The following is a 25,054-nucleotide window of genomic DNA, read 5'->3' on the forward strand; positions in this document are numbered from 1 at the left end:
GGTTAGGGCTAGGGTTAGGGCTAGGGCTAGGGTTAGGGCTAGGGTTAGGGTTAGGGCTAGGGTTAGGGCTAGGGTTAGGGTTGGGGCTAGGGTTAGGGCTAGGGTTAGAGCTAGGGTTGGGGCTAGGGTTAGGGTTAAGGCTACAGTTAGGGTTGGGGCTAAAGTTAGGGTTAGGGTTTGGATTACATTTGCGGTTGGGATTAGGATTAGGGGTGTGTCTGGGTTAGAGGTGTGGTTAGGGTTACCGTTTGGATTAGGGTTAGGGGTGTGTTTGGATTAGGGTTTCAGTTATAATTGGGGGGTTTCCTCTGTTTAGGCACATCAGGGGCTCTCCAAACGCGACATGGCGACCGATCTCAATTCCATCCAATTCTGCATTGAAAAAGTAAAACAGTGCTCCTTCCCTTCCGAGCTCTCCCGTGTGCCCAAACAGGAGTTTACCCCAACATATGGGGTATCAGCGTACTCAGGACAAATTGGACAACAACTTTTGGGGTCCAATTTCTCCTGTTACCCTTGGGAAAATACAAAACTGGGGGCTAAAAAATAATTTTTGTGGGAAAAAAAGAGATTTTTTATTTTCACGGCTCTGCGTTATAAACTGTAGTGAAATACTTGGGGGCTCAAAGTTGTCACAACACATCTAGATAAGTTCCTTGGGGGGTCTAGTTTCCAATATGGGGTCACTTGTGCGGGGTTTCTACTGTTTAGGTACATTAGGGGCTCTGCAAACGCAATGTGACACCTGCAGACCATTCCATCTAAGTCTGTATTCCAAATGGCGCTCCTTCCCTTCCGAGCCCTCCCATGCGCCCAAACGCTGGTTCTCCCCCACATATAGGGTATCAGCGCACTCAGGACAAATTGCACAACAACTTTTGGGGTCCAATTTCTCCTGTTACCCTCAGGAAAATACAAAACTGGGGGCTAAAAAATTATTTTTGTGGGAAAAAATTTTTGTTTTATTTTTACGGCTCTGCATTATAAACTTCTGTGAAGCTCTTATTGGGTCAAAGTGCTCACCACACATCTAGATAAGTTCCTTAGGGGGTCTAATTTTCAAAATGGTGTCACTTGTGGGAGGTTTCAATGTTTAGGCACATCAGTGGCTCTCCAAACGCAACATGGCGTCCCATCTCAATTCCTGTCAATTTTGCATTGAAAGGTCAAACGGCGCTCCTTCCTTTCCGAGCTCTCCCATGCGCCCAAACTGTGGTTAACCCCCACATATGGGGTATCAGCGTACTCAGGACAAATTGTACAACAACTTTTGGGGTCCATTTTCTCCTGTTACCCTTGGTAAAATAAAACAAATTGGAGCTGAAGTAAATTTTTTGTGAAAAAAAAGTTAAATGTTAATTTTTATTTAAACATTCCAAAAATTCCTGTGAAGCACCTGAAGGGTTAATAAACTTTGTGAATGTGGTTTTGAGAACCTTGAGGGGTGCAGTTTTTAGAATGGTGTCACACTTGGGTATTTTCTATCATATAGACCCCTCAAAATTACTTCAAATGAGATGTGCTCCCTAAAATAAAATGGTGTTGTAAAAATGAGAAATTGCTGGTCAATTTTAACCCTTATAACTCCCCAACAAAAAAAAAGTTTGGTTCCAAAATTGTGCTGATGTAAAGTAGACATGTGGGAAATGTTACCTATTAAGTATTTTGTGTGACATATCTCTGTGATTTAATTGCATAAAAATTCAAAGTTGGAAAATTGCGAAATTTTCAAAATTTTCGCCAAATTTCCGTTTTTTTCACAAATAAACGCAGGTAATATCAAAGAAATTTTACCACTATCATGAAGTACAATATGTCACGAGAAAACAGTGTCAGAATCACTGGGATCCGTTGAAGCGTTCCAGAGTTATAACGTCATAAAGGGACAGTGGTCAGAATTGTAAAAATTGGCCCGGTCCATAACGTGCAAACCACCCTTGGGGGTAAAGGGGTTAAAGTTGAAAACAAATTTACATTTATTTTCCTCCCTATTAGTGTGATTATTTACATCTTTCATTTTGAGAAGTTCATTTTGTGTCTTATTTGATGTTTAGTATAGTGATGTTTGAAAAAGATCCTGATGAGGTTGAAACGTTACTCGCTACTTGACTTAATTTTTGCTTATTTTGATTGTGGTGTAATTTCTTGCACATTAATTAAATTATTCACTTTGCATCTATCTGAGTGAGGCTGATGGACTTTTTCTACTTATTTGATGTTTTATTTAAAGATTCATTTAACATGCATAGAGAATATTCTCTGTAAAAAAAAGCTGTTTTGACACACTAGCCTGCGCTTGGAATACACTGTCATCATTGTTGATTTTTCGTAATCTTAAAAACGATTGTGTGGTAGCCCTTAACCCCTTAATCCCATAAGACGTACTATCCCGTCCAGGTGACCTGGGACTTAATTCCCAGGGACGGGATAGTACGTCATATGCGATCGGCCGTGCTCACGGGGGGAGCGCGGCCGATCGCGGCCGGGTGTCAGCTGACTATCGCAGCTGACATCCGGCACTATGTGCCACGAGCGGTCACGGACCGCTCCCGGCACATTAACCCCCGGCACACCGCGATCAAAGATGATCGCGATGTGCCGGCGGTGCAGGGAAGCATCGCGCAGGGAGGGGGCTCCCTGCGTGCTTCCCTGAGACGATCGGTACACGGTGATGTACTCACCGTGTACCGAGCGTCTTCTCCCTGCAGTCCCCGGATCCAAAATGGCCGCCGGGCTGCATCCGGGTCCTGCAGGGAGCACTTCCGGGTCAGGATCAGGCTGCAGCTGCAGCTCTAATCCTGCCCGGCTGTATGTCAGATCACCGATTTGATAGAGTGCTGTGCACACTGTCAGATCGGTGATCTGTGATGTCCCCCCCTGGGACAAAGTGAAAAAGTAGAAAAAAAAATTTCCACACGTGTAAAAAAAAAAAAAAAAAATTCCTAAATAAAGAAGAAAAAAAAAATATTATTCCCATAAATACATTTCTTTATCTAAAAAAAAAACAAAAAAACAATAAAAGTACACATATTTAGTATCGCCGCATCCGTAACGACCCGACCTATAAAACTGGCCCACTAGTTAACCGCTTCAGTGAACACCGTAAGAAAAAAAAAAAAAACGAGCCAAAAAAACAACGCTTTATTATCATAATGCTGAACAAAAAGTGGAATAACACGCGATCAAAAAGACAGATATAAATATCCATGATACCGCTGAAAGCGTCATCTTGTCCCGCAAAAAATGAGCTGCCATATAGCATCATAACCAAAAAAATAAAAAAGTTATAGTCCTCAGAATAAAGTGATGCCAAAATAATTATTTTTTCTATAAAATAGCTTTTATCGTATAAAAGCATCAAAACATAAAAAAAATGATATAAATGAGGTATCGCTGTAATCGTACTGACCCGAAGAATAAAACTGCTTTATCAATTTTACCAAACGCGGAACGGTATAAACGCCTCCCCCAAAAGAAATTCATGAATAGCTGGTTTTTGGTCATTCTGCCTCACAAAAAATCGGAATAAAAAGCGATCAAAAACTGTCACGTGTCCGAAAATGTAACCGATAAAAACGTCAACTCGTCCCGCAAAAAACAAGACCTCACATGACTGTGGACCAAAATATGGAAAAATTATAGGTCTCAAAATGTGGAGACGCAAAAACTTTTTTGCTATAAAAAGCGTCTTTTAGTGTGTGACAGCTGCCAATCATAAAAATCCGATATAAAAAACGCTATCAAAGTAAATCAAACCCCCCTTCATCACCCCCTTAGTTAGGCTAGGTTCACATTGCGTTAATGGGTTAACGCTAACGGACAGCGTTGCATGGCGAAAATGTCACAATTAACGCCGTGCAACGGGTCCGTTAGCACACCCATTGACAGCAATGTGATTTTCGGGTGTAGCGCATCGCTAGAGCGTGCCATTTTTGGCTCGCGCTAGCAAGGTGCCGTTCTTTTGTGGCGCGCCTCGGATGCTGCTTTACGTTTGGGATTAGGGTTGGGATTAGAATTAGGGGTGTGTCAGGGTTAGGTGTGTGGTTAGGGTTACAGTTGGGATTAGGGTTAGGGGTGTGTCTGGGTTAGAGGTGTGGTTAGGGTTACAGTTGGGATTAGGGTTAGGGGTGCGTTTGGATTAGGGTTTCATTTATAATTGGGGGGTTTCCTCTGTTTAGGCACATCAGGGGCTCTCCAAACACGACATGGCGTCCGATCTCAATTCCAGCCAATTCTGCATTGAAAAAGTAAAACAGTGCTCCTTCACTTCCGAGCTCTTCCGTGCGCCCAAACAGGGGTTTACCCCAACATATGGGGTATCATCGTACTCGAGACAAATTGGACAACAACTTTTTGGGTCCAAGTTCTCTTGTTATCCTTGGGAAAATAAAAATTTGGGGGGCTAAAAATCATTTTTGTGGGAAAAAAAAAGGATTTTTTATTTTCACGGCTCTGCGTTGTAAACTGTAGTGAAACACTTGGGGGTTCAAAGTTTTCACAACACATCTAGATAAGTTCAGTGGGAGGTCTAGTTTCCAATATGAGGTCACTTGTGGGGGGTTTGTACTGTTTGGGTACATCAGGGGCTCTGCAAATGCAACATGACTAGTGTTGAGCATTCCGATACCGCAAGTATCGGGTATCGGCCGATATTTGCGGTATCGGAATTCCGATACCGAATTCCGATACTTCCCGCGTATCGGATACCAGAATCGGAAGTTCCCAGAATTCAAATTGAACGCAGCAGCCAATGAGGAATGAATGAAAGTGTGGGCACATCCTGTTTAGCATGGTGGGCATGTAAGTACTGGCAAGGCTGGGATTGGCTGCTGAAATGATGTCACTCTGCACTATAAAAAAGCGCTGCCGCCATTTTGCGCTCACTCTGCTGTGATTTCAGTTAGGGACAGGACGCTGTGTTCTAACTGAGGGCCAGTTGAGCTTGCTAATTGCTTTATTTTCCTTTCCAAAGGCTAATTTAGCAAAACGCTGTGTGTTCTTCACTGTTCACCTTGCTCTTGCCTTGCAGCGCTGTTTTAACAGCGTTCTGCAAGGTCTCTGTGTGTGTGTGTGTGTGTGTGCAGCTCACTCTGTAGTCTGTGTGCAGCCATATACCCGGTTGTATTCAGCTCAGGGGGGGTTCACACTGCCTCACACAGTTGTTCTTTTTTGCTCTTAGTGCAGCCTGCTGCACATTTTTTCTCAAATTTCCTATTAGTGTTTTTCCACCAGTCTCCAGCTCTATTGTGGAAAAACACTACATAGGATAACCTAGAGGGGGTTTTTAGGGCCTTGCAGCGCCGTTTACGGCTGTCTGCACGGTCTCCGTGTGAGCCCAGCTCGCCCTGCAGTCTGTGTGCAGCCATAGCCGGTTGGATTCAGCTCAGGGTTCGTTACTGGCTCATACCTTGAGAAAAATTTTCCTTTTTTTCAAATAGTGCAGCCTGTTTAAAATTTGAAAAAAAAAATTCCTATTAGTGTCTTTCCACTCGTATCCAGCTAAATAGTGGAAAAACACTATATAGGATAACCTAGAGGAGGGTTTTTTGGCCTTGCAGCGCCGTTTACGGCTGTCTGCACGGTCTCCGTGTGAGCCCAGCTCGCCCTGTAGTCTGTGTGCAGCCATAGCCGGTTGGATTCAGCTCAGGGTTCGTTACTGGCTCATACCTTGAGAAAAATTTTCCTTTTTTTGAAATAGTGCAGCCTGTTTAAAATTTGAAAAAAAAAAAATTCCTATTAGTGTCTTTCCACCAGTCTCCAGCTCAATTGTGGAAAAACACTACATAGGATAACCTAGAGGTTTTTTTGGGGGCCTTGCAGCGCCGTTTACGGCTGTCTGCACGGTCTCTGTGTGAGCGCAGCTCGCCCTGTAGTCTGTGTGCAGCCATAGCCGGTTGGATTCAGCTCAGGGTGCGTTACTGCCTCATACCTTGAAAAACAATTTCCTTTTTTTCAAATAGTGCAGCCAGTTTAAAATTTGAAAAAAAAAATTCCTATTAGTGTCTTTCCACTTGTATCCAGCTAAATAGTGGAAAAACACTATATAGGATAACCTAGAGGAGGGTTTTTTGGCCTTGCAGCGCCGTTTACGGCTGTCTGCACGGTCTCCGTGTGATTTAAACTAGCTCTGTAGCCCGATCTGCACCAAAAAAAAGGTTAAGTTCACCAAACACAACTTAACACTTGTGTAGGCCACATTTGAAAAATAATAAAGTTTAGTCCACAATTTACAACATTAGTGTTTCTTACACCTGTTAGGAGGAGCATTACAGGAATAAGCACATTAAGGCCTTAGTACTTTTCTGCTTATCTTTATCTGTCAACCAAGATGAAGAGGGCAGGGAGTAAGGCACGTGGGCGTGGGCGCGGAGCAGGGAGAGGAGCAGGGAGAGGACGTGGTGATTCTGTGCCTGCTGCGGGCGCCGGTGACTCGTCGTCACTCAGTTTCAGCAGGGAACAGTCCTTCATGCGCAGCTTTGTCGGAGAGCGCCGTGCACCGCTGCTGCGTGAAGACCAAATTGAAGCCGTTGTCGGGTGGATGGCAGCTAACGCCTCGGCATCGACTTCAGTTAGTGCCACATCCTCTCAGGCACAGAGCACTGGAGAGCAGCCATCTGTCTCTTCACCACCTGCCAAATTGGCCAGGCAGTCAGAGAGCCCAGGACAGGAGCCGTCTCTACTTCTGTTCTCTGAATCTCTTGGCTTGGAAACAGGGGGCCAGCCAAGCAGCATTGGAGAAATGGAAGAAGAGGCAGTGTGCAGTGATGCCCAACACCTTTTTCTCTCTGACTCTGAAGAGGCAGGTGGGCCAGTGCCTCCGGTGACCACAGCGCAGTACGCATCTGATGATGAAACTCAGGTGCCGCTTTCTCGTGCGTACTGTGCTGCTGAGACTACCCAGGAGGAGCAGTTGGTGGCAGAGGGTAGTGGAGATGATGAGGTCCTTGACCCATCGTGGCGTGAGGAACAGGAAGGTGGTGGGAGCAGCTCAGAGGAAGAGCTTCCTCTTACGGGCCAAAGAGGGAGAGGGAGGGGGAAGACTGCGGAGCCTGTAGCCTCCACTTTGGCACCCGTTAGGAGCCTGTCTCTTTCCAAAGCCAAAAAGGGCGCTCCCAAGACTTGCAGTGCCTGGTCCTTTTTTGACACAGTTGCAGATGACATTTGTTTTGTCAAATGCAAGCTGTGTCATCATAAAGTAAAAAGAGGGAAAAATGTCAGCAACCTCAATACCACAAATATGTGGAAACATGTGCGGACCAGGCACGCGGTGGAGTTACAGAAACACACTGAAGATGTAGGCCAACCAACAGCGGCAGCTACCACCTCTTCAGCTCGTGTTGCCTCTTCCTCCAGCTCACGCACAGCTGGTTTGGCTTCCTCCCAGAGACCTTGTGTAATTCCACCCACAGCACCACCTTCCCAGTCATCCTCACACTCCCAGTCTACTCTACAGCCATCGGTAGTACAGGCATGGGAGAAAAGGCGGGCATTCTCAGCCAACCACCCCCGAGCACAGGCTCTGAATGCAGGCATTGCCAAACTGTTGTCCCTGGAAATGCTCTCGTTCAGGCTGGTGGAGACTGACAGCTTCCGTGACTTGATGGCATTGGCAGTCCCACAGTACAAGGTGCCCAGCCGCTTTTACTTCAGCAGGCAGGCTGTCCCTGCCCTGCACAGGCATGTTGAGGCAAACATAAAACATGCGCTACTGAACGCCGTCAGTAGCAAGGTCCACCTCACCACCGATGCGTGGACCAGTCAGCATGGACAGGGGCGATATGTTTCCCTCACTGCCCATTGGGTTAATGTTGTTGAGCCAGGTACAGATCGTGCAAGTGGCGCAGGACGTGTCCTGCCCACTCCAAGGATTGCAGGAATCCAGTCTGTACGCATCGACTCCTCCTCTTACACCAGTTCCTCTGATTCCTCTCTGCAGGATCCGTCACAGTCCACCCCCACATGGACCCGTGAACGTTTACCTATGACCGACATGAGCACAGCCGTGGCCAAACGTCAGCAGGCCGTCTTGAAACTAGTTTCATTGGGGCATCGAAGCCACACAGCGCAGGAGCTCTGGAATGCCATAAAGCAGGAGAGCGATGTGTGGTTACTGCCAGCGAATCTCCAGCCAGGCATGGTAGTGTGTGACAATGGCCGAAATCTGGTGGCAGCTTTGGCCCTTGGCAACCTCACTCACATCCCATGTCTGGCACATGTGCTCAATTTGGTTGTGCAGAGTTTTCTGAGGGACTATCCGGATCTTGATGCACTGCTGCACAAGGTCCGCCTAGAGTGTGCTCACTTGCGGCGTTCCAGCTTGGCACTTGCTCCTGACGAAGCCACGCTGTGGCGACACGCGTTGGGCTCTTTTTTGTCCCCCCTTGACCAGTGGCATGCTGCTCTAGCGCCGGTCCCGTTTTTGGGTAACCATCCCCTTGTTTTTGGCGCATATGGCCTTGTCTCCTGTGCTTAGTGTTGTGCGTACCTGTATGCCTCCTTCTTCATTTACCACTGCCTGCTGGCAGTTAGGATAGTGATAGGGGTTCCTTTGTTTGGTATTTTTACAGCCCTGACATTTATTTTATAGGGCCTTTGCAATCTGCCTCATCTTTTGATAACAGACCACTTTATGGGGTGTATATTTCAGATGCTTGTATGCACCAGTTCCTGCTCTACCAAGCTATCGCTTATTTTGTGTATATATTACTCCTTGCTTCATATAGATTATTTTGATAGGCAGGTATTACATCTATATACTCTTTACTGGGGGATATATACCCATTATTTTGCAGGGTTCAGTATTTTCTGGTTCACCTTACACTGCTGATGCTATATACCCTATATATGATACCTTTCAATCGGGGTCTCTGTCTGGCAGTTTGGGCGTTTTGTTTGTATGCGCACTATAGCACTATTGTTTATGTATTGTATCATATAGATATTTTTTGTACTTGTTATGGCCATAACAACTTTGTGTATATAGGGCAGATTGTATTTCTCTGCTCCTCAGCAATTGTTTGTATATTTGCATGTGCCTTTCATATACCATCTATTTGCCATGTCATTTATTAGCTGTGATACATTTGTATCTCTATTAGAGTATTAGCTTTGATCTGGTCTTGGGGGGTATTCCCTATTCAGGGATGTACCTGTTTGGGTTTTTAAATGTTTTTAATGTGTGCTATGTCCTGTTTCTTTGACCTTAATAAAAATTATTTAGTACTATTATTATTGTTTTTCTTTTGGTGATCCCCGGTTAGTTGTATGTCCTCTTTTTTTTCTTCTGTTTTTGACAATACTTTAGTCTGACATACCCCGGGTAGATCCCAGTTTGTTACAAGGATGATGGTGCCCTCCACCCTCCTTTCTTGCCAGCTTGGCCAGATCCCGCATTGCTGCTCTGCAGCGCCGATTCCGCCTTCCGGAACACCGCATCATATGTGACCTACCTACCCGGTGGAATTCCACGTTACATATGTTGGAGCGGTTGTGTGAGCAGCAGCAAGCAGTTATGGAGTACCAGCTGCATCAGGCGCAAAGAAGTCGCAGTCAGCGCCGATCAGACTTCACAACCACAGAGTGGGCCACTATGAAGGACGTCTGCCAGGTTTTGCGTCCTTTTGATTATTCCACGCGGATGGCAAGTGCAGATGATGCACTAGTCAGCATGACTGTCCCCCTTATCTGCCTGCTTCAGCAAACTTTGCAAGGGTTAAGGGATGATGTGGTGGAAGAGGTGGAGGATGAGGAGTCACCTTTTCCATCAGCTTCTGGAGAGTCAGCGCCACGTGGTTCCTCACAAAGGGGTACGCAGGGGCCAATTTGTGAGGAGGATGAGGAGGAGTCAATGGAGGAGGAAGAGCTCCGTCCAGAGGAGGGAGCGACACAATTGTCCAGTGGTCAGTGTGTACAGCGAGGGTGGGGTGATGACGAGCGGGCAGAGATCATGTCTCAAGCAGGGGACAGCGTTTCTGGGCCAGTTGGCACTCTGCAGCACATGGTGGATTTCATGCTGCAGTGCCTGAGAAACGACCGCCGCATCGACCACATTCTCAACATGCCTGATTATTGGGTGTTCACCCTCCTCGATCCTCGCTACCGGGACAACATCCAAAACCTCATCCCTGCGTTGACCCGGGAGCGTAAATTGCGGGAGTACCACGACACACTGGTGAATTCCATCATCTTCTCCTGTCCAACTGAGAGGAGTGCTGCTAGTGCTTTACAAAGCAGCTCAGTGCGTCGAGGCAGTGGGGGAGGCTCTGCCCAAAGAGGGAGCAGAAGCAGTGCCTCTGCCCAAGGCAAGCCCAGTATGGCACAACTCTGGCACACTTTTGTGTGCCCGCCCCAAATGTCTACACCATCACCGGCGGCTCCAGTCAGCAGGAGGCAACGGTTCCGTCAGATGGTGACAGACTACATGGCTTGCCCTCTTACTGTACTCCCAGACGGCTCTTCCCCGTTCAAGTTTTGGGTCTCTAAGCTGGATTCATGGCCAGAGCTAAGCCAGTATGCATTGGAGGTGCTGGCTTGCCCTGCGGCTAGTGTCTTATCGGAACGTGTCTTTAGTGCCGCAGGTGGTGTACTAACAGACCGTCGCATGCGACTATCCTCCGATAACGTTGACCGGCTTAATTTCCTGAAAATGAACCAGGCCTGGATCTCGCAGGAATTTGCCACTCCTCTGCCTGATTAAGTAATTGGGTGTCATCCAGGTCTCCTGCTGTGTTCATCTTTCTACCACCTGAACTGCTATTCCTGGGCTCCAACACCGCCAGTTGCGGCTCAGAAGTGCAGGCTGCACAGTAAAAACATACGACCCAGTGTTATTGGGTTTCAGTAACGTCAGCTGATCCCCAGCTGTGTAGCCGGCAATGTGTCCTGCGACCGCCATGCTGGCACAACAACCTAAATGTAAGGGAACCTGTCCCCCCCCCCCCCCGTCGTTTGTTACTGAAAGAGCCATCTTGTGCAGCAGTAATGCTGCACAAGGAAAAGGTAGCTCTTTTTTTTTAGCTCTTTGCACACGCCGAACTTAACACTTATAAAATGTGTTCACTGATACCGTTATACCGTCCCGGAGCTGGGACTTTCCTTCGTAATGTGACGCAGCACAGCCGTCATTCCTACCCCCTTGGTGCCATGCGCTGCCTCCTCAGCGTTGTTTTAAGCTGTCACGGAGCCTGCGCTGTTCTGTTATCCCTTGGGCATGCCCTATTTGCGCTGCCTGTCTTCTGACATAATTTGGTGTCAGGCTGGCTGCGCCTGTGCGGCCGCGGTGCCCGAGATCCCGCCTCGCAGTGTCTTCTGATTGAGTCACACTGCGGGCCTGGGATCCATGGGCATGCGCAGTGCATATCTTCCCCTCGGGCTCTCGCTCATTTCCCTCCGCCTTCTTTAGACTGTGCGCCGTCAGCTGATCCCTAGCATGCCACGGCCGTGACACCGCACAGTCTGAAGAAGAGGGAAGGAGGGGAGTGAGAGTCGAGGTTATGCACTGTGCATGCCCATGGTTCCAAGGCCCGCAGTGGGATTACGTTAGATGAGACTGCGAGGTGGGATCTGGAGCAGCGTGGACGCACAGGCACTGACAGCCTGACACCAAATTATGTCAGAAGACAGGCAGCGCTAATTGGGCATGGCCAAGGGCTAACAGAACAGCGCAGTCTCCGTGACAGCTTAAAACAACGCTGAGGAGGCAGCGCACGGCATCAAGGGGATAGGAATGACAGCTGTGCTGTGTCCCATTACGAAGGAAATTCGCACCTCCGGAACGGTTTAACGGTATAAAGGGACACATTTTTAGTGTTTACTTCGGTGTTTGCAAGGAGCATAATTAAAAGAGCAACCTTTTCCTTTTGCATCCTTAGTGCTGCACAAGATGGCTCTTTCAGCTACAAACGTCTTGGGGGGGGGGTTAAAGGTTTCCTTTCAACTTGCTCCAATCAGGCTTCGGCCTACACTCTGTTCCTCTGCTCCTCCTGCTGTCCCTGGGCTCTAACACCGCCAGTTGGTGCCTGGAAGTGCTGTGTGCACAGTCAACAGTCGCTCCTCTGTTATTGGGGTTCAGTAACGTCAGCTGATCCCCAGCTGTGTGTGCGGCAATACCTCCAATCTGCTCCGCCTGCTGTCCCTGGGCTCTAACACCGCCAGTTGGTGCCTGGAAGTGCTGTGTGCACAGTCAACAGTCGCTCCTCTGTTATTGGGGTTCAGTAACGTCAGCTGATCCCCAGCTGTGTGTGTGGCAATACCTCCAATCTGCTCCTCCTGCTGTCCCTGGGCTCTAACACCGCCAGTTGGTGCCTGGAAGTGCTGTGTGCACAGTCAACAGTCGCTCCTCTGTTATTGGGGTTCAGTAACGTCAGTTGATCCCCAGCTGTGTATCCGGCAATGTGTCATGCGACCGCCACGCTGGCACAACTAAAATGTAAGGGGACCTGTCCCCCCCCCCCTAGGCGTTTGTTACTGAAAGAGCCACCATGTGCAGCACTAATACTGCACAAGGGAAAGGTCGCTCTTGAAATTATGCTCCTTGCAAACGCTGAACTACACACTCATGTAATGTGTCCCCTCACACCGTCCAACCGTCCCGGAGGTGGGACTTTCCTTTGTAATGTGACGCAGCACAGCCGTCATTGCTACCCCCTTGGCACCGTGCGCTGCCTCCTTAGCGTTGTTTGATTCCGTCATGGACCCTGCGCTGTTATGTTATCCCTTGGCCATGCACAGTTTGCGCTGCCCGTCCTCTGACATCATTTGTTGTCGTCCTGGCTGCGCCTGTGCGTCCACGCTGCCCGAAATCCCACCTCGCATTGTCGTCTAATGTGATCCCACAGTGGGCCTGGTATCCATGGCCATGAGCAGTGCATATACTAGCCTCTCACTCCCCTTCTTCACGCTTCTTCAGACTAGGCGGCGTCAGCTGATCCCTAATAGCATGCCACGGCCGTGACGCCGCACAGTCTGAAGAAGCAGGAAGGAGGTGAGTGAGAGGCGATGATATGCACTGCGCATGCCCATGGATCCCTGGCCCGCAGTGGGACTACATTAGATGACACTGCAAGGTTGGATCTCGGGCAGCTTGGACGCACAGGCACTGCCAGCCTGACACCTACATGATGTCAGAAGACGGGCACCGCTAACTGTGCATGGCCAAGGGATAACATTACAGCGCGGGCTCCGTGACAGAACCAAACAACGTTGAGGAGGTGGCGCCCGGCACCAAGGGGGTTGGAATGACGGCTGTGCTGTGTCACATTACAAAGGAAAGTCCCACTTCCGGGATGGTTTGACGGTGTGAGGGGACACATTATATGAGTGTGTACTTCAGCGTTTGCAAGGAGCATAATTTTCGGAGCCACCATTTTCCATGTGCAGTATTACTGCTGTACAAGATGGCTCTTTCAGCAACAAATGCCTGGGGAAGGGGGGGTTAAAGGTTCCCTTTCAACTTGCTCCACTGCAGGCTTCGGCCTACACTCTGCTCCTCTTTGATTCCCTGGGTTTCAACACTGTCAGTTGCCACCTGGAAGTGTTGTCTACACAGAAAAAACACTAGGTGATGTGTCAGTGGGGTTCAGCACCGCCAGCTGTTCCCCTGCTGTGTAGTCGGCAACGTGTCCAGCACAAGCCACGCTGGCACAACAGAACAAAAGCTGCCACCAGTGCAGGCTTCGGCCTACACTCTGCTCCTCTCCTCCTCCTGCTGACACTGGGCTCAAACACCGCTAGTTTTTGCCCGGAAGTGCTAGCTGCACAGAGTAAAACACCAGCCAATGTGTTAGTGGGGTTCAGCAACGCCAGCTGTTCCCCTGCTGTGTAGCCGGCAATGTGACCTGCAAACGCCATGCAGGCACAGGAACTGAAATTAAAGGGAACCTGCCCCCCACCCCCCCAGGTGTTTCTATGTATAACAGCCACCTAGTACAGCAGTACTGCTGCATTTGTACAAGGTGGCTGACTTTTTCTCCTTGGCCACGTGGAACTCAACACGTACAAAATGTGTCTCATTGAGACCATTCCACTGTCCCTGAGGTGTGACTTTCCTTTCTAATGATACGCAGCACCCCCCTTGGTAGCGTTTCCCGTCTTTTGTCATCATGGTTAGCTGGCTGCGCCTGTGCATCCGCCCTGCTAGAAACAACGCCCCTCGTTGTCATATTTATTTTGTCAGCGAGGGTGTGGTTTATGGGCACGAGCAGTGCATATGTTCGCCTGTCTTAACTCATCTCCTTCCGCCTTCTTCAGACTGTGCGGCCTCCTGGCTGTGGTAGGCGATAAGGGATCAGCTGAGGCCGCCCAGTCTGGAGCAGGTGTAAGGACATGTGTAAGCGGCAAACCTATTTACTGCACAAGGCCACGAATCCCAGCCACGCAGTGTGATTTTTTGAAAACACACTGTGGGTCTGGGATTCATGTCCATCGCTAACCGCAACGGCCGACATGAAATGAGGTCAGAAGACAGGAAGCGCTCACAGCGCGTGGCCAAGGGATCACAATAGCGCAGACTCCTGTACAGCAAATAACAACGCTCAGGAATCTGCGCCCAGTACCTAGGTGCAAATTTTGACACCTGTGCTGCGTCTCCTTAAAAAGACAAGTCACGCCTCCACAACTGTTTGACAGTATAATGGGCTAAATAGTGTACGTGTTTTAGTCAGCGTGTGCAAGGAGCAAAACAAATAGAGCAACCTTTTACTTGTGCAGCATTAATGCTGCACAAGGTGTGGCTCTTGTACCTTGCAACACCTGAGGGGGGGTTAAAGGTAACCTTTGAAATTGGTTCAACTAGGCTTCGGCCTACACTCTGCTCCTCTCCTGCTGACCCTGGGCTCAAACACCGCCAGTTTCTGCCCGGACATGCTAGCTGCACAGAGAGAAACACCAGCCAATGTGTTAGTGGGGTTCAGCACCGCCAGCTGTTCCCCTGCTGTGTAGCTGGCAACGTGTCCTGCAAACGCCACGCAGGCACATGAACTGAAATTGAAGGGAGCCTGCCCCCCACCCCCCCAGGTGTTTCTATGTATAACAGCCACCTTGTACAGCAGTACTGCTGCATTTGTACAAGGTGGCTGACTTTTTCTCCTTGCACACGTGGAACTCAACAAGTACAAAATGTGTCTCATTACAGACCATTACAATGTCCCTGAGGTGTGACTTTCCTTTTTAATGACACGCAGCACCCCCATTGTTAGCGCTGCCCGTCTCCTGACATCATTGGTTGGCTGGCTGTGCCTGTGCGTCCCCCCTGCCCGACACAACGCCCCCCGTTGTCTCATATATTTTGACTGCGAGGGTGTGATTGATGGGCACGAGCAGTGCATATGTTCCCCTGTCTTCACTCCCCTCCTTCCGCCTTCTTCTGACTGTGTGGCCTCATGGCCGCGGCATGCGATAAGGGATCAGCTGAGGCCGCCCAGTCTGAAGCAGGTGTAAGGACGTGTGTGAGCGGCGAACCTATTTACTGCACAAGGCCACGAATCCCAGCACCGCAGTGTGACTTTAGGAAAAGCCACTGTGGGTCTGGGATTTATGGCCATCGTTAACCGCACCGGCCAACATGAAATGAGGTCATGAGACGGCCTGCACTAACAGGGTATTGCCAAGGGATAACACAAGAGCGCAGTTTCCTGTTCTGCAAATAACAACGGTAAGGAATCTGCGCACAGCACCTAGGTGTAAATTGGTACACCTGTGCTGCGTCTCCTTAAAAAGACTAGTAGTCACGCCTCCACTACTGTTTGACAGTATAATGGGCTAAATAGTGTACGTGTTTAATTCAGCGTGTGCAAGGAGCAAAATTAAATAGAGCAACCTTTGACTTGTGCATCATTAATGCTGTTCAAGGTGTGGCTCTTGTACCTTGCAACACCTGAGGGGGGGTTAAAGGTAACCTTTGAAATTGGTTCAACTAGGCTTCGGCCTACACTCTGCTCCTCTCCTGCTGACCCTGGGCTCAAACACCGCCAGTTTCTGTCCGGACATGCTAGCTGCACAGAGAGAAACACCAGCCAATGTGTTAGTGGGGTTCAGCACCGCCAGCTGTTTCCCTGCTGTGTAGTCGGCATCGTGTCCAGCACAAGCCACGCTGGCACAACTGACCAAAAGCTGCCACCAGTGCAGGCTTCGGCCTACACTTTGCTCCTCTCCTCCTCCTGCTGACCCTGGGCTCAAACACCGCCAGTTTCTGCCCGGACATGCTAGCTGCACAGAAAGAAACACCAGCCAATGTGTTAGTGGGGTTCAGCACCGCCAGCTGTTCCTCTGCTGTGTAGTCGGCATCGTGTCCAGCACAAGCCACGCTGGCACAACTGACCAAAAGCTGCCACCAGTGCAGGCTTCGGCCTACACTTTGCTCCTCTCCTCCTCCTGCTGACCCTGGGCTCAAACAACGCCAGTTTCTGCCCGGACATGCTAGCTGCACAGAGAAAAACACCAGCCAATGTGTTAGTGGGGTTCAGCACCGCCAGCTGTTCCCCTGCTGTGTAGCTGGCAACGTGTCCTGCAAACGCCACGCAGGCACATGAACTGAAATTGAAGGGAGCCTGCCCCCCACCCCCCCAGGTGTTTCTATGTATAACAGCCACCTTGTACAGCAGTACTGCTGCATTTGTACAAGGTGGCTGACTTTTTCTGCTTGCACACGTGGAACTCAACAAGTACAAAATGTGTCTCATTACAGACCATTACAATGTCCCTGAGGTGTGACTTTCCTTTTTAATGACACGCAGAACCCCAATTGTTAGCGCTGCCCGTCTCCTGACATCATTGGTTGGCTGGCTGTGCCTGTGCGTCCCCCCTGCCCGACACAACGCCCCCCGTTGTCTCATATATTTTGACTGCGAGGGTGTGATTGATGGGCACGAGCAGTGCATATGTTCCCCTGTCTTCACTCCCCTCCTTCCGCCTTCTTCTGACTGTGTGGCCTCATGGCCGCGGCATGCGATAAGGGATCAGCTGAGGCCGCCCAGTCTGAAGCAGGTGTAAGGACATGTGTGAGCGGCGAACATATTTACTGCACAAGGCCACGAATCCCAGCACCGCAGTGTGACTTTAGGAAAAGCCACTGTGGGTCTGGGATTTATGGCCATCGTTAACCGCACCGGCCAACATGAAATGAGGTCATGAGACGGCCTGCACTAACAGGGTATTGCCAAGGGATAACACAAGAGCGCAGTTTCCTGTTCTGCAAATAACAACGGTAAGGAATCTGCGCACAGCACCTAGGTGTAAATTGGTACACCTGTGCTGCGTCTCCTTAAAAAGACTAGTAGTCACGCCTCCACTACTGTTTGACAGTATAATGGGCTAAATAGTGTACGTGTTTAATTCAGCGTGTGCAAGGAGCAAAATTAAATAGAGCAACCTTTGACTTGTGCATCATTAATGCTGTTCAAGGTGTGGCTCTTGTACCTTGCAACACCTGAGGGGGGGGTTAAAGGTAACCTTTGAAATTGGTTCAACTAGGCTTTGCCTTAGTTTTTGCCCGGAAATGCTAGCTGCACAGAGAAAAACACCAGCCAATGTGTTAGTGGGGCTCAGCAACGCCAGCTGTTCCCCTGCTGTGTAGTCGGCAACGTGTCCAGCACAAGCCACGCTGGCACAAGAGAACAAAAGCTGCCACCAGTGCAGGCTTCGGCCTACACTTTGCTCCTCTCCTCCTCCTGCTGACCCTGGGCTCAAACAACGCCAGTTTCTGCCCGGACATGCTAGCTGCACAGAGAAAAACACCAGCCAATGTGTTAGTGGGGTTCAGCACCGCCAGCTGTTCCCCTGCTGTGCAGCTTGCAACGTGACCTGCAAACGCCACGCAGGCACATGAACTGAAATTGAAGGGAGCCTGGCCCCCACCCCCAGGTGTTTCTATGTATAACAGCCACCTTGTACAGCAGTACTGCTGCATTTGTACAAGGTGTCTGACTTTTTCTCCTTGCCCACGTGGAACTCAACACGTACAAAATGTGTCTCTTTGAGACCATTCCACTGTCCCTGAGGTGTGACTTTCCTTTCTAATGATACGCAGCACCCCCCTTGGTAGCGCTTCCCGTCTTCTGACATCATTGGTTGGCTACTTGCGCCTGTTCGTCCGCCCTGCCTGAATAAAATGCTCCTCGTTGTCTTAATTATTTTGACTGCGAGGGTGTGATTGATGGGCACGAGCAGTGCATATCTTCGCCTGTCTTAACTCATCTCCTTCCGCCTTCTTCAGACTGTGCAGCCTCATGGCCGCGGCATGCGAGAAGGGATCAGCAGAGGCCGCCCAGTCTGAAGCAGGTGTAAGGAGGACGTGTGTGAGCGGCCAAAATATTTACTGCTCAAGGCCACGAATCCCAGCACCGCAGTGTGGCTTTATGAAAAGACACTGTGGGACTGGGATTTATGGCCATCGTTAACCGCACCGGCCAACATGAAATGATGTCATAAGATGGGCAGCGCTAACAGGGCATTGCCAAGGGATAACACAAGAGCGCAGACTCCTGTACAGCAAATAACAACGCTCAGGAAGCTGCGCCAAGCACCAAGGCGTTATTTTGGACACCTGTGCTGCGTCTCATCAAAAAACCAAGTCACGCATCCACTACAGTTTGACTGTAGAATGGGGTAAATTGTGTATGTCTTTCATTCAGCGTGTGCAAGTAGACAAATTAATAGAGCAACCTTTCACTTGTGCAGCATTAATACTGCACAAGGTGTGTCTCTTGTACTTTGTAACACCTGAGGGGGGGGTTAAAGGTTTCCTTTGAAATTGGTTCAACTAGGCTTCGGCCTACACTCTGCTCCTCTCCTCCTCCTCCTGCTTCAACACGGGCTCTAACATCGCTAGTTTTTGCCCGCAAGTGCTAGCTGCACAGAGAAAAACACACGCCATTGTGTTAGTGGGGTTCAGCAACGCCAGCTGTTCCCTCCAGTGTGTAGCCGGCAAAGTGTCCTGCAAACGCAACGCAGACACAAAGCTGCCTCCAGTGCAGGCTTCGGCCTACACTCATCTCCCCCTGCTTACCCTTTGCTCCAACACCGCTAGTTGGGGCTCTAGGAAGACAATCTTTAATAGGCAAGGCAACGCATCTGGGTTCCAGCACCGCCAGCTGGTTCTCGGCAGTGTTCTTGTCACAGATACTCCCTCGTGCCAAGCCTGGTTTCAGCGCCGTCAGCTGTTTCCGGGTTGTGTCAAGCTCACTGAGACGCCTATGCTTGCCCTGTCGTGGTGCGGTCGAGTTAGCCAACTCCAGGGTGCCTCCAGTTTAGGAGCTTCCTATGTGGGCTGCGTGAACTGGTAGTCAAGGCTGGTTCTGTAGTGCCAGTAGGCCCAGCTCCCCCTGTAGGACTGTTGGGGTTCGGTAACTGCGGCTGCCTCGCGGCCTAGCTGTTCTCTCCTCTCCTGTGGACCTTCGGGTCCACCACCTGGTTCCAGCACCGTCAGCTGGTTCCGGGCCGAGCCTTTGGCTTAGGTGCCTCCTCCTGGGTATCCGAGTTCCGCCAACGCCAGGCGGTCCTTGGTAGTGCTTTTAAGCGCGGGCACCTACAGCTTAGTAACCGGGTTCCAGCACCGTCAGCTGGTCCTCGGTCGTGCCATTGGCTCTTGCACACTGGGGCAACGCATCTGGGTTCCAGCACCGCCAGCTGGTTCTCGGCAGTGTTCTTGTCACAGGTACTCCCTCGTGCCAAGCCTGGTTTCAGCGCCGTCAGCTGTTTCCGGGTTGTGTCAAGCTCACTGAGACGCCTATGCTTGCCCCGTCGTGGTGCGGTCGAGTTAGCCAACTCCAGGGTGCCTCCAGTTTAGGAGCTTCCTATGTGGGCTGCGTGAACTGGTAGTCAAGGCTGGTTCTGTAGTGCCAGTAGGCCCAGCTCCCCCTGTAGGACTGTTGGGGTTCGGTAACTGCGGCTGCCTCGCGGCCTAGCTGTTCTCTCCTCTCCTGTGGACCTTCGGGTCCACCACCTGGTTCCAGCACCGTCAGCTGGTTCCGGGCCGAGCCTTTGGCTTAGGTGCCTCCTCCTGGGTATCCGAGTTCCGCCAACGCCAGGCGGTCCTTGGTAGTGCTTTTAAGCGCGGGCACCTACAGCTTAGTAACCGGGTTCCAGCACCGTCAGCTGGTCCTCGGTCGTGCCATTGGCTCTTGCACACTGGGGCAACGCATCTGGGTTCCAGCACCGCCAGCTGGTTCTCGGCAGTGTTCTTGTCACAGGTACTCCCTCGTGCCAAGCCTGGTTTCAGCGCCGTCAGCTGTTTCCGGGTTGTGTCAAGCTCACTGAGACGCCTATGCTTGCCCCGTCGTGGTGCGGTCGAGTTAGCCAACTCCAGGGTGCCTCCAGTTTAGGAGCTTCCTATGTGGGCTGCGTGAACTGGTAGTCAAGGCTGGTTCTGTAGTGCCAGTAGGCCCAGCTCCCCCTGTAGGACTGTTGGGGTTCGGTAACTGCGGCTGCCTCGCGGCCTAGCTGTTCTCTCCTCTCCTGTGGACCTTCGGGTCCACCACCTGGTTCCAGCACCGTCAGCTGGTTCCGGGCCGAGCCTTTGGCTTAGGTGCCTCCTCCTGGGTATCCGAGTTCCGCCAACGCCAGGCGGTCCTTGGTAGTGCTTTTAAGCGTGGGCACCTACAGCTTAGTAACCGGGTTCCAGCACCGTCAGCTGGTCCTCGGTCGTGCCATTGGCTCTTGCACACTGGGGCAACGCATCCGGGTTCCAGCACCGCCAGCTGGTTCTCGGCAGTGTTCTTTTCACAGGTACTCCCTCGTGCCAAGCCTGGTTTCAGCACCGTCAGCTGTTTCCGGGTTGTGTCAAGCTCACTGAGACGCCTATGCTTGCCCCGTCGTGGTGCGGTCGAGTTAGCCAACTCCAGGGTGCCTCCAGTTTAGGAGCTTCCTATGTGGGCTGCGTGAACTGGTAGTCAAGGCTGGTTCTGTAGTGCCAGTAGGCCCAGCTCCCCCTGTAGGACTGTTGGGGTTCGGTAACTGCGGCTGCCTCGCGGCCTAGCTGTTCTCTCCTCTCCTGTGGACCTTCGGGTCCACCACCTGGTTCCAGCACCGTCAGCTGGTTCCGGGCCGAGCCTTTGGCTTAGGTGCCTCCTCCTGGGTATCCGAGTTCCGCCAACGCCAGGCGGTCCTTGGTAGTGCTTTTAAGCGCGGGCACCTACAGCTTAGTAACCGGGTTCCAGCACCGTCAGCTGGTCCTCGGTCGTGCCATTGGCTCTTGCACACTGGGGCAACTCATCTGGGTTCCAGCACCGCCAGCTGGTTCTCGGCAGTGTTCTTGTCACAGGTACTCCCTCGTGCCAAGCCTGGTTTCAGCACCGTCAGCTGTTTCCGGGTTGTGTCAAGCTCACTGAGACGCCTATGCTTGCCCCGTCGTGGTGCGGTCGAGTTAGCCAACTCCAGGGTGCCTCCAGTTTAGGAGCTTCCTATGTGGGCTGCGTGAACTGGTAGTCAAGGCTGGTTCTGTAGTGCCAGTAGGCCCAGCTCCCCCTGTAGGACTGTTGGGGTTCGGTAACTGCGGCTGCCTCGCGGCCTAGCTGTTCTCTCCTCTCCTGTGGGCCTTCGGGTCCACCACCTGGTTCCAGCACCGTCAGCTGGTTCTAGGCAGTGTCTTTTGCTCTTGTACCTTCTGCTCCCCATCCTGGTTCCAGTAACGTCAGCTGGTTCCGGGCAGAGCCTTTGGATTAGGTGCCTCCTTCTGGGTATCCAAGTTCCACCAACGTCAGGTGGTCCTTGGTAGTGCTTTCAGGCACGGGTACCTCCTGCTTAGTAACCGGGTTCCAGTAACGTCAGCTGGTCCTCGGTAGTTCCATTGGCTCTTGGACCTTCGGCTACCCATCCGGGTTCCAGTACCGTCAGCTGGTTCTCGGCAGTGTCTTTTGCTCTTGTACCTTCTGCTCCCCATCCTGGTTCCAGTAACGTCAGCTGGTTCCGGGCAGAGCCTTTGGCTTAGGTGCCTCCTTCTGGGTATCCGAGTTCCGCCAACGTCAGGCGGTCCTTGGTAGTGCTTTTTAGCACGGGTACCTCCTGCTTAGTAACCGGGTTCCAGTAACGTCAGCTGGTCCTCGGTAGTTCCATAGGCTCTTGAACCTCCGGGTAGCCATCCGAGTTCCAGTTCCATCAGCTGGTTCTTGGCATTTTCTCAGCCTTCTTGTACCTTCTGCTACATTTCCAAGTTTAAGACCCTAAAGTCGACGACCCGGAAGACCACCCTGATGACGACGACCCGGAAGACCACCCCGATGACGACGACGACGACCCGGAAGACCACCCCGATGACGACGGCAGAGACGACGACGGCGGAGACGACGACGGCTGAGACGACGACGGCGGAGATGACGACACTGGAGACGACGACCCTGGAGACGACGACATGGAAGACCGAGAAGCAGAAGAACAAGAGGCTGCAGAACAAAGAGCAGAAGAACATTAAGCATAAGACTTAATATCAGAGCAAAAGATATTATCTAAATTATATGCAGAAGAAGACTAAGCAGTGTATGGGGGTGAGTCCGTTCCTCCTCGTGGTGCCCCTGGATAAAGCCTGATGCTGCAGGCCAAACTGAACGCGGACAAATGTAACTTTTGTGACTGGCAGAACGGAAGGTGTAATCTTCCAACTTTTATAGATAACAACTACGGGAATGCCTGAGGCTGTCACAAATGAGAATATGATGAAGAAGTAGAATAGGAAGAATAATAACAGTGGAATAAAAAGAATATGTAGAATAGGAAGAATAATAATAGTTGAAGAAAATGAATATGAAGAATGTAATAAAAAAAAAAAAATAGGTAGAAGATGAAGAAGAAGATGGATAAGGTGAAGAAGTTGATGTCAAAGATGCTGATGATGATGAAGATGAAAGTGTGGGAAAAGGAAAAAAAAGAAGGGGAAGGTCGTGGAATAGTGAAACATCAATATCTACAAAATAAAAAAAAATTTACATAGTCAATATCTTTTTCAATCCGAACGTCTTTAAAAAAAAAAAAAATCATGCTATTCTATTTGATTGGACTAATCCTCATTGCCTTTAATGTCTCCGCCACCTCCCCCATACATCCTACATTATTCTTAGTTGTTTTCCTTCATGTAGAATGAACCTACAAGGAAAGAAAGGGTTTATTTTAATTCCGATATTTTGGTCCCATTGACTTGCATTGGGATCGGGTATCGGTATCGGCGATATCCGATATTTTTTGAATATCGGCCGATCCAAACCGATACCGATACTTTCCGATATCGGAAGGTATCGCTCAACACTAAACATGACGCCTGCAGACCAATCCATCTAAGTCTGCATTCCAAATGGCGCTCCTTCCCTTCCGAGCTCTGCCATGCGCCCAAACAGTGGTTCCCCCCCACATATGGGGTATCAGCGTACTCAGGACAAATTGGACAACAACTTTTGGGGTCCAATTTATTCTGTTACCCTTGTAAAAATACAAAACTGGGGGCTAAAAAATCATTTTTGTGAAAAAAAAAAGAATTTTTATTTTCACGGCTCTGCGTTATAAACTGTAGTGAAACACTTAGGGGTTCAAAGTTCTCACAACACATCTAGATAAGTTCCTTGGGAGGTCTAGTTTCTAATATGGGGTCACTTGTGGGGGGTTTGTACTGTTTGGGTACATCAGGGGCTCTGCAAATGCAACGTGACTCCTGCAGACCAATCCATCTAAGTCTGCATTCCAAATGGTGCTCCTTCCCTTCCGAGCTCTGCCATGCGCCCAAACAGTGGTTCCCCCCCACATATTGGGTATCACCGTACTCAGGACAAATTGGACAACAACTTTTGGGGTCCAATTTATTCTGTTACCCTTTTGAAAATACAAAACTGGGGGTTAAAAAATAATTTTTGCGAAAAAAAAAAATATATATTTTAACGGCTCTGCGTTATAAACTGTAGTGAAACACTTGGAGGTTCAAAGCTCTCAAAACACATCTAGATAAGTTCCTTAGGGGGTCTAGTTTCCAAAATGGTGTCACTTGTGGGGGGTTTTAATGTTTAGGCACATCAGGGGCTCTCCAAACGAACCTGGCGTCCCATCTTAATTCCAGTCAATTTTGCATTGAAAAGTCAAATGGCGCTCCTTCCCTTCCGAGCTCTGCTATGCGCCCAAAAAGTGGTTTACCCCCACATATGGGGTATCGTCGCACTCAGGACAAATTGCACAACAACCTTTGTGGTCTAATTTCTTCTCTTACGCTTGGGAAAATAAAAAATTGGGGGCGAAAAGATCATTTTTGTGAAAAAATAAGATTTTTTATTTTTACGACTCTGCATTATAAACTTCTGTGAAGCACTTGTTGGGTCAAAGTGCTCACCACACATCTAGATAAGTTCCTTAAGGGGTCTACTTTTCAAAATGGTGTCACTTGTGAGGGGTTCCAATGTTTAGGCACATGAGGGGCTCTCCAAACGCAACATGGCGTCCCATCTCAATTCCAGTCAATTTTGCATTGAGAAGTCAAATGGCGCTCCTTTCCTTCCGAGCTCTGTCATGCGCCCAAACAGTGGTTTACCCCCACATGTGGGGTATCGTCGCACTCAGGACAAATTGCACAACAACTTTTGTGGTCTAATTTCTTCTCTTACCCTTGGGAAAATAAAAAATTGGTGGCAAAAAGATCATTTTTGTGAAAAAATATGATTTTTTATTTTTACGGCTCTGCATTATAAACTTCTGTGAAGCAATTGGTGGGTCAAAGTGGTCACCACACATCTAGATAAGTTCCTTAGGGTGTCTACTTTCCAAAATGGTGTCACTTGTGGGGGGATTCAATGTTTAGGCACATGAGGGGCTCTCCAAACGCAACATGGTGTCCCATCTCAATTCCTGTCAATTTTGCATTGAAAAGTCAAATGGCGCTCCTTTCCTTCCGAGCTCTGCCATGCGCCCAAACAGTGGTTTACCCCCACATATGGGGTATCAGCGTACTCAGTACAGATTGTACAACAACGTTTGGCATCCATTTTATCCTGTTACCCTTGGTAAAATAAAACAAATTGGAGCTGAAATAAATTTTGTGTGAAAAAAAGTTAAATATTCATTTTTATTTAAACATTCCAAAAATTCCTGTGAAACC

Source organism: Ranitomeya imitator, chromosome 5, assembly GCF_032444005.1.
Source record: "Ranitomeya imitator isolate aRanImi1 chromosome 5, aRanImi1.pri, whole genome shotgun sequence".
NCBI lineage: Eukaryota > Metazoa > Chordata > Amphibia > Anura > Dendrobatidae > Ranitomeya > Ranitomeya imitator.